This window comes from Nicotiana tomentosiformis, chromosome 7 (genome assembly GCF_000390325.3).
Source record: "Nicotiana tomentosiformis chromosome 7, ASM39032v3, whole genome shotgun sequence".
Classification (NCBI taxonomy): Eukaryota; Viridiplantae; Streptophyta; class Magnoliopsida; order Solanales; family Solanaceae; genus Nicotiana; species Nicotiana tomentosiformis.
In genome coordinates this window covers 121,393,570-121,405,022 of record NC_090818.1, presented here as the reverse complement: position 1 = coordinate 121,405,022, position 11,453 = coordinate 121,393,570, and positions in this window count along the sequence as shown.

Below are 11,453 nucleotides of genomic sequence, written 5' to 3'. Positions count from 1 at the left end.
GCTTTTTTCAATACCCATTTGGACTTGAGAAAGCCAAATTGGGCAAAATCACTCTCTGACCGAGAGGTATTGAGTGGGTATTTGAGTGTTGATGGTTATAATACACCCCGACCAATAAAACCATTAAGCAAACACCTAGGTGAAGGTCATAGACCTACGCCTTTTATATCATTTGAAAAACAACCAAAAATAATTTCCTAGTTTAAATTCTTAGTTTTTAATCTTAGTTTAAAATGTTAAAATTAGACCTAGAAACGATCAAATTTTGTGGAAGTGCAATTTGAGATAATTCAAGTTCATACACTATAATATATATATCCCTAAGACCCATTCATAGCTCCCGGTGAAAAATTGACCCCGATTCCTTGTTGGGCATTACTATTGCATCGAGCGTTTTCATATCCTCAAATAGAGGAGTGAAATTGGACGAGATCAATTTTTGGCGCCGTTGTCGGGGAGATAAAAAGCAGTGTTAGCGATATATTTAGGTGTGTTTTTGAAATATCTTCTTTTCCTTGCTTGTTAGTAACATGTGAGTATTGTAGGTGCATTGATGGCAAACAACGAGTTCGGACACATAGCTGTGGGGGATGTGGACGTTGATGATGATGCAATAGATGAGGTTCCTCTTGAACCTCAAGCCAATATACGAGGCTGACCGCCTCAAGACAATGTGCCCGTTCCACCGCAACCTCCACCACGAGCGGCTCCACACCGGGTGTTGCCGAATGAAGGGTATGCAAGTGCTATAGTCCCACCCCATATTAGGGCGGACAACTTTCAAATAACTAATGTGATGCTCACTTTGCTCGAGCAACGAGGGTTCTTCACCGGTGCACCGAGTCAAAATACATATAAACATTTGAAGGGGTTCGTTGATACGTGTTGGGGAAGCAAACAAATAAATGTCTCCGAGGATGCTTTGAGGCTAAGGATTTTTCCCTTCTCTCTACGGGAGAAAGCTTTAGATTGGTTGGAACGTTTGTCATATCATTCCATTCGTACGTGGGATAAACTTGCAGAGAAATTTATTTCAAAGTACTTCTCTCCCGGGCACATAGTTATTCTTCGGGATAAAATTCTAGCATTCAAGCAAGAGCCTAATGAACCACTACACGAGATATGGGAAAGATATAGGACAATGGTGAAAGAGTGCCCCAACAAAGATATGACAGGAGACATCATTCAACAAACTTTCTATCGGGGGATAAATACCATCAACCAATGTGTAGTGAATCAACTTGACGGTAGGAATTTCATGACTACACCTTATGTGGAGGCATGTGAGGTTTTGGATGCAATGGAGGATACTTCATCGGCATGGTAATCTAGAGCCAATGTCCCACAAGGTGATCTAAATTTGATTCTTCTTCATAAAGAGTTACATGAACATGGGCAAGAACTAGCCGAGTTGACAACCACCATGAACCAATTGGCAAAGTCTCAACTTCAACAAGTGCAGAACCCGAGGCACGTCAATGCTATGGAGGGAGTCAATATGATGGTAAATAAAAGAAGACCAAGAAGTCTACAAGTGCAACAAATAATGGACAATTTAATGCAAGATAATAGTGGGTTTGATCAAGGCGATTCATACAATGATCAAGATGTAGAGGTCCAATATGTGAACAACTTTCAAGGGCAAAGAAACAAGCACCATGGTCCTAGTCAACAACAATGGAGACCTTCGATTAATCAACGCAATTGGAATTCTAGCAGTCAAGGCAATTGGAATAGTGGAAATAATCAAGGCAATTTGAGTGGAAGCAATAACCAAGGTAATTGGCAAAACAATAATAATCAGGGAAATTTGGGAGGAAACAACCAAGGCGGGTGTAACTACAACCAAGAAAATAGGGGGGTCGGGTTTTCAAAGTCCCCCGATATACCAACAACCGAGAAACCCACCTCTATATCCTTCTCATGGTCCTAGTTTCTCCAACAATGAAATGAGTCATATTAAGAACATGTTCAAGCAAATGATGGAGAAGAATGCCAATTCCGATGCCTAACTTTCTTCACACAACACATCAATCCCTAACTTAGAAGTGCAAATGGGTAAAATTTCTCAAGCTTTAAATTCTCATCCTAAAGGGGCACTACCAAGTGATATGTGTCACGCCCCGAGCCTGGGGGCGAGACCGGCACCCGGTGCCTCATCTATCCTTGCGTACCAACTTGCAACTCAGGAACTCTGGACATATAATGTCATACTTTCGCCAGGGGCCACATTGCAAGACAATTTGCGAAGCAAAATATAAAACTGAATGGAAACTAACGCTGACTAAATGTCAATATAAAGCTTGGCCGGCAAATCTGTCATAACTACTACAATTGACAAGCCAACAAAATATACATACAGGGCCTACAAACCCAACATACTGCACAAACTGACATGATATGTCTACAAGCCTCTACTAATGGATGTACCGTGATCGGAACAGGGACTCGACCTACCCATAACCTATATGCATATATACACAAGATATACAAAAAACTTCTAGACCCGGCAACTCCGAATGACGTAGAGCTTACCGATAAAGCTGAACTCGGACAACATCTACTGAGGAGGTCTACCCGCCTGTCAATCTGAACCTGACGCATGAAATGCAGTCTCCCCAGAAAAAGAGACATTAGTACGAAAAAATGAACCAAGTATGCAAGGCAATAATATAACTGAAAGCCAAAACTGAATTGACAATATAATAGCTGAAAGTAACTGGGAGTCAAAGATAATCTGAAGATATGCTCACCTGCTGATACTGACTCAACTCTCTCAATATAGTAAATAAAATAGTTGTCCGGCCCTATAAGGCTCGGTATATATATATATATATATATATATATATATAAAACTTGTCTGTCATAGTAGGCTCGCTCATAGGTGCTCGGCCATACTAGGCTCTGTATCTTGGCCAACTGGGCTCGCTCATAGGCGCTCGGCCGCAGTAGACTCGGTATATAACGTACCATCTGATCAGAGGTTGCTCAATAGGGGCCTGCCCATCGATTATAGCTCAATGGTAATGAAAATATTGTAATACTGCATATATAGGCTCTCTACTCTCTTGACTAGAACAAGACAATACTCAATTGAATATGAAATCCCAATAAGGAGAATATTGTAACTTACGAGACTAGTAAAATATACATAAATTCCGAAATATGAATTTCTCTTTATGTCTCGTCATCAAACTCATGTAATTACGGGATCATACCAAAATAAAGGAAGGGCTTAGCCTTAACATACCCGGAGTAGGGAAAAATCCGTGTGATATTCTTGAGAAGAATTACACCGTACTTCCTTAAAATTGCAATCTTAAGATACTATGAAATCTCTATTTGAATTATTGAAGCTCCGTACCCTTATGCGTTGCTTCAGATTGCCTTCTACGTTGCTATTCTTTTAAATTGTTGAAAGATAGATATCTTTGAATACATATCTATCTTTGATATCTTTGAATACATATTTATCTTTGAATTGAAAGATACGTAGTTTCAGTGCCACCTAACCCATAATGACCAAGATTCATATGGTTTGGTGGTGTCTTGCTGCCACATGGGGTGGGGTGGTTTTAATCTTTATCCATAACTTATTAGTTAATTAGGTAATATCCCGTTACCCAATAATTAACCAATTTTCCATATAATTAAGAATTATCTCAACTTACTTAAAATACTACTCACTTTTAACATATATTGTACACCTTATTATCATGGTCATGTATTACCTTGTATGGCACTAGTCCATAAATATTGGGTATTATCGCTCGGACCGTATTTTATCCCAAATTGACAACCTTTAACGAAACTCATTTTCTTTGATTCGTTTACCCTTTTTCTTTCACGGCACTTACTTATTGCTTGATATAAATTTCATAAATGCTTATAATCTCAAGAAAATCTCATCTTCGAGTCTACGTCAATTAACTGAAGACGAAACTTTAATCGTACAAAAAGCGAGATGTAACATCCTTCACCCTTTAGAAACAGTCGTCCTCGAATGTTTACTCTTAGATACTTTGGGAAAATATTTGCAAGAGTCTCCTCTGTACACTAGACTAAAACTAACTTGTATGCAGCCAGAAAACATACTATACATGCCACATATGGCCATTGTCTATAAATAGCAACACTTGGCTTCACACAACTGTCCATTATAAATTCCGAGAGTAAAAAATGAGAGCTTACCTGATGACCTACTGGCCTGAATAGAGCTGTGCTGAGGTATCCCACCTCAAGCCATATCTTCAGTTTGAAATAGGTGGGGGAATTTAGACTTTATTTTTTCCTCTGCTTCCCACGTCATCTCTTCCACATTCTTGCTTCTCCATAAAACCTTCACGGAGGCTACCTCCTTATTTTGTAGCTTGCGGATTTGTCTGTCTGGGAATGCAACCAAAATTTTCTCGTATGAAAAGTCCTCCGTAATCTGTACATCATCCGTGGGCACCACCCGGGTAGGATCTCCAATGCACTTCCGTAACATAGATACGTGAAAAACCAGATGGACAGACTCCAATTCCGACGGCAATTCCAACTCATAAGCTACTTGGCCCACTCTCCGAATGATACTATAAGGCCTAATATACCATGGGCTAAGCTTGCCTTTCTTGCCAAACTTCATCACGCCCTTCATAGACGACACCTTTAAGAATACCCAGTCATTAACCTCGAACTCTAAGTCTCATCGCCGCACGTCAGAATATGACTTCTGACGACTCTGGGCTGTCAACAGTCGCTCCCGGATAAGCTTTACTTTCTCTATGGCCTGCTGAACCAGGTTTGGCCCATGTAACCCAGATTCTCCAACATCAAACCACCCTATAGGAGATCTGCACTTACGCCCATACAAAGCCTCATACAGAGCCATCTGGATATTGGAGTGGTAACTGTTATTATATGCAAACTTGATAAGAGGTAAATATTCATCCCAACTTCTTTTAAAATCCAACACATATGCTCGTAACATATCTTCGAGCGTCTGAATTGTGCGCTCGGCTTGTCCACCAGTCTGTGGATGAAAAGTTGTGCTAAGATTCACCTGAGTCCCTAGACCTCTCTGAAATGACCTCCAAAATGTGCTATAAACTGGGCCCCACGGTCAGATATAATAGATACTCGTACTCCGTGTATCCGCACTATCTCTTTAATATATAACCTTGCATAGTCTTTTGCTGTATATGTAGATCTGACCGGTAGGAAATGAGATGATTTTGTGAGCCTATCGTCTATCACCCATATGGAATCAAATTTACGATGAGAACGAGGTAAACACGTGATAAAGTCCATGTTTATCGCCTCCCATTTCCACATCGGGATCTCTATAATTTACATTAGCCCTCCGGGCTTTTGGTGCTCTACCTTCACCTGCTGACAACTAGGACACTGAGCGATAAACTCAGCAATGTTCTTCTTCATATCGTTCCACCAGTACACATCCTTAATGTCATGGTACATCTTCGTCGACCCAGAATGAATGGAGTACCACGAATAATGTGCCTCTAACATAATCATGTCTCGTAGCCCTGCTACATCTGGAACACACAGACGACCCCTATATCTGAGAACTCCGTCTCCCTTGATCTCTAACAATGGCTTCTTCTACTGCGGAACTTGTTCTCTCAAATCAACCAACTCTGGATCATCGTACTGCCATTCCTTTACTTCAGCTATGAGAGATGATTTTGCAGTAATTTGGAGTACAACTCCACCATTGACAGAGTCTACTAACTGAACCCCTAAACAAGCCAATTGATGAATCTCTCTAGTTAATTTTCTTTTTTCGGCCTCTACATGTGCTAAGCTACCCATAGATCGGTGACTTAAGGCGTATGCTACCACATTAGCTTTGCCTGGATGGTAGAGAATGTTAACATCGTAATCTTTCAATAACTCAAGCCATCGCCTCTGTCTCAAATTCAATTCTTTCTTCTTGAAGATATATTGCAGGCTTTTATGATCTGTAAATACATCAACCTGAACGCCATATAAATAATGTCGTTAAATCTTAAGTGCATGGACAACTGTAGCTAATTCGAGGTTGTGGGTCGGATAATTCCTCTCGTGCTTCCTTAACTGCCTTGAAGCATACGTAATTACCTTCCCATGTTGCATCAGGACACACCCTAATCCGACACCTAAGGCATCACAATACATAGCATAACCATCTGGACCCTCTAGAAGTGCTAGAACTGGCGCTGAGGTCAACCTGTTCTTAAGCTCTTGGAAACTCTGCTCACAATCCTCCGTCCAATGAAACTTAGTTGCTTTCTGCGTCAACTTCATTAATGGTGCCGAAAGAGAAGAAAAACCCTCTACGAACCTCCGGTAGTATCTTGCTAAGCCTAGAAAACTACGAACCTCTGTTGGAGTGGTAGGTCTAGGCCAGGCTTTCACAGCCTCAATCTTTTGAGTGTCTACCTTTATACCTCCATCAGATAGAATGTGCCCCAAGAATGCTACAGACTTCAACCAGAACTCACATTTAGAAAACTTAGCATATAATTTACTTTCACGGAGGGTTTGGAGTATCGCTCGCAGGTGGTTCGCATGCTCATCCTCTGAACGTGAATAAACCAAAATATCATCAATAAATACTATCACAAACAGATCTAAAAATGGCCGGAATAGGCTATTCGTCAAGTCCATAAATACGGCAGGTGCGTTCGTCAACCCGGACATGAAAAGGAACTCGAAGTGGCCATATCGGGTCCTGAAGGCTATCTTGGGAATATCCTTCTCCCGATCTCTGACCTGGTGGTACCCCGACCTCAAATCTATCTTTGAAAAGCATCTAGCTCCCTGCAACTGATCAAACAAGTCATCTATCCTTGGAAGTGGATACTTATTCTTAATAGTTACCTTGTTCAGTTGCCTATAATCGATACACATCCTCAGTGAGCCGTCCTTCTTCCGTACAAATAGTACTGGTGCACCCCAAGGTGAGGTACCATGCCTGATGAAACCTTTCTCCCACAAATCTTTTAACTACTCATTCAACTCCTTCAATTCGATAGGTGCCATTCTATATGGAGGGATAGATATTGGTTGAGTTCCCGGAAGCAAATCGATGCCAAAATCAATATCTCGCTCTAGAGAAATACCTGGAAGTTCATCTGGGAATACATTTGTGTACTCTTTGACTACTGGAATAGACTGAAGTGTAGGTATCTCAGCATTTGCGTCTCTAACTCGCACAATATGATAAATGCACCCTTTGGCGATCATCTTCCTCGCCTTCAAATAAGAAATAAACCTACCTCTCGGTGTCACTGTATTACCTACCCATTCAAGGACTGGATCACCCGGAAAATGAAATCTAGCTATCGTTTCTAAACAATCAACTGTGGCATAGCAAGATGATAACCAGTCCATGCCCATGATAGCATCAAAATCCAACATCTCTAGCTCAACTAGGTTGGCTGAGGTCTGACGACCACAAGCTGACACCTTACAACCTCTGTAAACCCGTCTAGCAATAATCGATTCTCTGACCGGTGTAGATACCGCAAAAAGATCACTTAGTATTTTAGGCACTATACCAAACTTTCCCGCTACAAATGGGGTAATACACGATAAAGTAGATCCTGGATCTATCAAGGCATAAGCATTGTCAGAGCAAATGGTCAACATACCTGTCACAACGTTTGGTGATGTTTCCTAGTCCTGTTGACCCGCTAAAGCATAGCTATAATTCTGGTTACCACCTGAACTGGAACCTCTACCTCTACTTGCCGAAGACTAAGACTCGCACCCTAAAGGATGCACAGACATAAATGATCCTGTTGTTGAATTCGCTGGTTGTGCCATACCCCCAAAATCTATATTTGGGCAATCTCGCATCATATGCCCCGGACGTCCACATGTATAACAAGCATCAAAACCGGCTAAGCATTGGCCTAAGTGTCCTCTACCACAGATGTCACACCACGGCGAAAATGACCATGTCTTCCGTGAACCTCGATATCGCTACAAACCTGACGCCCGGGAGCTTTCACCTGGTTCTGACTGAGTATAGCGATCATACCTGTAACCCTGTAGCTGAGGTGGCGGAGGCCTAGGTGGCCATTCGAAGTATTAGGGCCTATAACTGCCCTAAGACTGCTCCTGAGACCTGGCAAACCTGATCCTCTTACGCTGTCCTGACTCAGTCCTCTCTGTACCTTGCTGTCGACGCCTACCCCTTTCTATATTCTGGGCAAATGCCTGAATCCGAGAGATATCCATACTATCCTGCAATGCAGCGGTGGCACATGTCTCGGTCAACTCTGGGGCCAATCTTTCTATAAACCTGTGAATCCTATCCCGCATAGTAGCAACTATGGATGGTGCATATCTGGCCAATGAGTCAAAACGGAGACTATACTCTTGAACACTCATATTGCCCTACTTGAGGGCTAGAAACTGATCGACTCGAGCCTGTCGGATCTTCCGCGGTAAGTACTGGTCAAGGAAGGCATCCAAAAAATTCTCCTAAACAGCTGGAGGTGCATCACGTCCACTGGACTTTGCCCATCCCTCGTACCAAATGATGGCTATATCTCGGAGTCGAAAAACTGCTAGCTCAACTACCTCTTTCTCCATGGCATGCATAACCCAAAAGATCCTGTAAAGCTAATCTATGAAATCCTGTGGGTCCTGCCTCTGATCTGTCCCCGTGAACTCTGGGGGACTCAAAGCAATAAACTCTCGGACCCTTGAACTCCTAGAGCCCTCAAAGATCCTGCACTAGCGGATCCTCAAGTCCTGATCGGATGGAAGTGTAGGGGGGACTGGATGTGCGGTCTCCTTAGGAATATCATCTAATGGCTGAGTAGGGGTCTCTCCCTAGGCCTCAGATTGGGCCTCATCAACTGGGGGTACCCTGCTAGTCCCCTCACCTACTGTTGTATCTCTCCTCTGGTTAGCCGTAGTCTTCCTAGTCACCGTCATCTATGCATAAGAACGCCAATACGTAAGTTCAACTCAAATTTCCTATAACTCAGTTCTACAACACGATTTAGATTTGAAAGAAAGGTAACCAACTCCTAAATGCCATGTAGTCCCTTGCTTATATAATGTGGTGCACCACACATCTGTAAACAAGATCCTACTAGACAAGGCTTGTATACTCCCTAAGACATAACTACTCTGATACCACTTTTGTCATGCCCTGAGCCTAGGGGAGAGACCGGCACCCGATGCCTCATATATCCTTGCATACCAACTTGCGACTCAAGAACTCTAGACATATAATGTCATACTTTGGCCAGGGGCCACATTGCAAGACAATTTGCGAAGCAAAATATAAAACTAAATGGAAACTAACGCTGACTAAATGTTAATATAAAGCTGGGCCGTCATAACTACTACAACTCACAAGCCAACAAAATATACATACAGGGCCTACAAGCCCAACATACTGCACTAACTGACAGGATATGTCTACAAGCCTCTACTGATGGATGTACCGTGATCGGAACAGGGCCCCAACCTACCCATAACCTATATGCATATATACATAAGATGTACACAAAACCTCTAGACCCGGCAACTCCGAAGGATGTGGAGCTTATCGATAAAGCTGAACTCGGGCAACACCTACCGAGGAGGTCTACCCGTCTGTCTATCTGAACCTGCACGCAAGAAATGCAGCATCTCCAGAAAAAAGGGACGTTAATACGAAATAATGTACCGAGTATGCAAGGCAATAATATAACTGAAAGCTGAAACTGAACTAATAATATAATAGCTGAAAGTAACTGGGAGTCAAAGATAATCTAAAGATATGCTCACCTGCTGATACTGACTCAACTCTCTCAATATAGTAAATAAAATAGTTGTCCGGCCCTATAAGGCTCGGTATATATTAATAACTGCTCTACCGTAGTAGGCTCACTCATAGGCGCTCGACCATACTAGGCTCTATATCTCGACCAACTGGGCTCGCTCATAGGCGCTCGGCCGCAATAGGTTCGGTATATAACTTACCATCTGATCAGAGGTTGCCCAATAGGGGCCTGCCCATCGATTATAGCTCGATGGTAATGAAAATATTGTAATACTGCATATATAGGCTCTCTACTCTCTTGACTAGAACAAGACAATACTCAATTGAATATAAAGTCCCGATAAGGAGAATATTGTAACTTACAAAACTAGTAAAATATACATAAATTTCGGAATATGAATTTCTCTTTATGTCTCGTCATCAAACTCATGTAATTATGGGATCATGCCAAAATGAAGGAAGGGCTTAACCTTAACATACCTGGAGTAAGAAAAAATCAGTGTGATATTCTTGAGAAGGATTACACCGTACTTCCTTAAAATTGCAATATCTCACGTTGCTTAAGATACTATGAAATCTCTATTTGAAATATTGAAGCTCCGTACCCTTCTGCGTTGCTTCAGATTTGCCTTCTACGTTGCTATTCTTTTAAATTGTTGAAAGATACATATCTATCTTTTATATCTTTGAATACATATCCATCTTTGAATTAAAAGATATGTAGTTTAGATTGCCTTATGTTGAATTGATTGCCACCTAACCCATAATGACAAAGAGTCATATGGTTTGGTAGTGTCTTGCTGCCACGTGGGGTGATTTTAATCTTTATTCATAACTTATTATTTAATTAGGTAATATTCTGTTACCCAATAATTAATTAATTTCTCACATAATTAAAAATTATCTCAATTTACTTAAACTACTACTCATTTTTAACATTTCTTGTACACCTTACTATCATGGTCATGTATTACCTTATATGGCACTAGTCCATAAATATCGAGTATTATCGCACGAACCGTATTTTATCCCAAATCGACAACCTTCAACGAAACTCATTCTCTTTGATTTGTTTACCCTTTTTCTTTCACGGAACTTACTTATTGCTTGATATAAATATCATAAATTCTTATAATCTCAAGAAAATCTCATCCCCGAGTCTACGTCAATTAACTGAAGACGAAACTTTAATCGTACGAAAAGTGAGATGTAACAATACGGTAGTGAACCAGAAAGGTGGGAACACTACGGGGCATGCCATGGCCGTTACTACAAGAAGTAGAAAAGGTGAGAATGAACCTACCTCAATCCAAAGGCAACTTGTTGATGATGAGCATGTGGTGGAAGAAGAAGAGATCCCGAACAATGTGGTGCAAGCAAACGATGAAGTGCAGATTGATATTGATGACACGGTGGAAGAGACTCAAGAGGATGTGAACCCGTCTAGGGATCATGTGATTGACATACCGGAAACGGTAGTGCAAAAAGTTAAGGCACCATTGCCTAAGCCACCTCCTCCCTATCCTCAAAGGCTTGCCAAGAAAAAATGGTGAGATTCAATTTAAGAAGTTCATTGATATGATGAAAAGTCTCTCTATAAATGTGCCATTAGTTAAAATTTTGGGGCAAATGCCCGGATATGCTAAGTTTATGAAAGACTTGGAGACAAAGAAGAGATCGA